The sequence below is a fragment of the Loxodonta africana genome, chromosome 3 (genome assembly GCF_030014295.1).
Source record: "Loxodonta africana isolate mLoxAfr1 chromosome 3, mLoxAfr1.hap2, whole genome shotgun sequence".
Lineage (NCBI taxonomy): Eukaryota > Metazoa > Chordata > Mammalia > Proboscidea > Elephantidae > Loxodonta > Loxodonta africana.
Genome location: NC_087344.1, coordinates 144,124,094 through 144,127,629, shown reverse-complemented (window position 1 = coordinate 144,127,629; position 3,536 = coordinate 144,124,094).

Genomic DNA, 3,536 nt, shown 5'->3' with positions numbered 1-3,536 from the left:
TGTGGTTAACATTTTTTTTTTTTTTTTGTAACTAATTTTGTTGTTGTTGGGAATATATACTACAAAAACACACCAATTCAAGTTTCTACAGGTAAAGATTATCTCAGGCCAGTAGTTTCAGCGGTTTATTCAGCCTCCGTGGCTCCAGAAAGTGTGGATACCATGAGAATTTCAATTTCTGTTCTGTGTTTTTCCCCTTTTGATCAGGATTCTTCTATAGAATCTTTGATCAAGGTGCTCAGTGATGGTAGCCAGGCACCATCCAGTTATTTTGGTCTTATGGTAAAGGAAGCAGTTGTCTGTGGTGAACATTCTTATATATGTCTTTTGGTGAGCATATGTGTGCATTTCTGTTGAGTATATACCTAGGGATGGAATTATTGGCTCAGGGGTATGCATTTATTCAGGCTTAATGTATATTACCAAACAATTTTCCAGAGTGTTTATAAGAAGGCATCATTTTAATATGTGCCATACTAATGAATTACTCTAATGGTCTAGTGGCCTGAGAAGTATTTGTTCTTGTTACCGACTGACACAGATTATTGCTCATCAGAAGAAATACAGGTTTTAAATAATCATAAGCAGTATGTTGAGTGGAAATTAGTTGTAGAAAAACCTGCTTTAATTTTTTAATTGAATTTTTAAATTACTTTGTTATAAAACCAAAAAACCAAACCCATTGCCATCGATTCCAACTTACAGGGACCCTGTAGGACAGAGTACAACTGACCCATAGGGTTCTAAGACTATGTATGTAAATCTTTACAGAAACAGACTGTCAAATCTTTCTCCCATGGAGCAGCTGGTGATTTCCAACTGATGACCCTTGTTATAAACTTATTCAAATTTACAGGTATTTCCTCATATAGGTGGTCCCTAAATTATATATACATATCCAACTCATGTATGTGCAAGGGCCATCAAGAAGAATTATTCAGTCCAGACAATTGGTTTCTCTTGGGTTTTTTGTCTTCTTTTCCTTTGTCCCCAACAGTTTGGCCACAAGTCCATCCCTAACCCCTGTGTTTTCACCTTGCCCCAGGACATAGAGTAAGACTGGCCCAAGTGCCTCCACTTGTCATCAGAGTTTGCTGGGCCCTTGTCCTGTTTCCTCAAAATAAAAGAGGTACCCTTACTATTTATATGCAGACTTGCTTTTTCCTATAAAAGATGTAAGTGAAAGGAGAAAAGTAGGGAAGCAAAGGAGGTAAACTTTCAACTTTTGATTAATTTTTACCACTTTACCAAAACTTAAGCTCCTTAGTAAAGTCTTAGAATAGAGTTTCTCAACCTTAGCATTATTGGCATTTTGGGCTGGATAATTTTTTGTTGCGGGGGTTCCAGTGTGTTGTAGGATGTTTAGCAGCATCCCTGGCGTCCACGCAGTAGATGCCTATAGCAGCTCCCCTCCCCCCATGTTTGACAATTCAGGAATGTCTTCAGACACTGCCAAATGATGTTCCCTGGGGAGCAAAATTGCCACTTGTTGAAATCCCTGCCTTACAATGTGTATGTTTCTACTTTTAGGATGGAATACTGGTGAAAAGGCTGTGAAACCGAACCTCCGTTAGAACTAATACATGGTGTCAGTGAAAAAGACAAAAAAAAAAAAGGCAATTTGGAGAGAGGAAGCCCAGTGTTAAAACATGTTCCCTGGAAAGCCAGTCTTACAGGAGGCTTTTGCCTCCACATCTGTTGCTCCCTTCACCCCTTAGAGCCACAGTCCACTTCTCATAACTCTCTTTACCTGCTCCCTGCTTTTTCACCATAGCCACACCCAGTTTGAAATAGATCAGGTGTGCTATCTCATTAGTACTTCTTTTAGCATGTTATTTTTGAGTGCATAGGTTTATATATTGAGAACTGAAACAAGGAAAGTAGTGTAGTGGGAATGCATATATAAAAATAATTTATAATATATGATAAACATGATATGACCAAAGGGGACCAATTCTTTTGTACTATATCTTTACATATGTGATTTCATTTACTTACCACCTATGTGAGGTTGATAGTTCCAGGATGGCAGACTCATGACACAGGTGTACCATTAAAAGTAACAGGCATACTCGTGGAATCAAATTGACAACTCGAAAGATTAGATGGGAACCTTAGGGGGCAGTGAGTTTATGTTAATGGGGGAGAAACAACTCAGAAAAGGAGGGTGAGAATGGTTGTACAACTTGAAAAATGTAATCAGTGTCACTAAATTGTACACGTAGAAACTTCAGTTGATGTGTGCTTTGCTGCATATATTCTCAACAACAACAAAGTAGATTTTAAATAGTAGCAGGCATACAATATGCAAGACTTTAGATTATTTATGAAACTCCCTATCTCATGCATAGTATGGTGTGAAGAATAATGTAGTCTACAGCTACTTTCTTTCAGTTTCCTATTATGTATGTTTCTTGCCTTTGTACATTTTATGTAAAGGGCACTTGTGTGTCTGTCACTGATACGGAAGTTGTGGAGATACAGGAGGAAGATTTGCCAGAATGAGTAAGTTTTTTGATGTGGTTTGGGGCAGAGAAAGAAGGATAGTGTCAAAAAGGATATATTAGCAAGGGAAGAGGAAGCTGCTTGCTGTTAAGGCAGCTAAGGATCCCCTGATTACTGGAGAAAAATTTAGGAGGCTCCAAATTGTCTGGTTATGCAAGTACCTTCTTATAAGTTTGTTTTTTTTTATTGTGCCTATTAAAGATTTGTGCCATTAATAAACTTCTAGAATCTGTGTAGTAGTGTGGTTAAGATATGAAGAGAGAACAATGGTACTTCAGAAATTTATTTGGTGTATTACACAGGATTGAGTATGTTTTATAAACTTAAACATTAGGTTTATATATGCAGTTGCATTACAAATACCATAGTAGCCCCTACAAAATTTAGACTATTATAAACGTTTTAAACATTTTATAGATGAGGAAGCTAAAGGCTCAAAGAAGTTAAGTAATATAATAACATCTAGGAAAAAAAATTTTTTTTTTATTTTTAGGAAGTAGAGACATCAGAATTTGAACTCAGAAGTAGTTCTAAGGACTATGCTTCTTTCACTAGATTATTCTGCTCCTCCCACCCCACCCCTCCAAAGTATTCTGGGAATACCAGGATGAATCTTTATACCTTTATTTAAAGGTCATTTAAGAAATTATAAGCCTGCCTGAGGATAGGAAAATTGTGAGCTGTTGCAAGGTAATTGTAGAGCTCACTCTGAGGAAGCATGGGTAATGTCTGGTAATATTTTTAGCTTCCTTCTTCTGCACACTATTGTCTGATCAGAATGTTATACAGAATATAAAATATTGTTAGAGAAGCTATTTTATAAAGTTGATTTATCATATAGACTTCATATAGGATCAAAATACTAAAGAAAGCTTATAGGAAAATATGTGGCATAAGGTTTTTAAAATTTCATCTTAATCTAAATGTTGCAAAATTTTGGAATCTTTTGGAGTAAGCTCTCAAAAACCAAGGCCAAAGTATATTCATAGCAAGGACCCTGTTTCTTTATATCCCAGTAACAATTTTGTTGT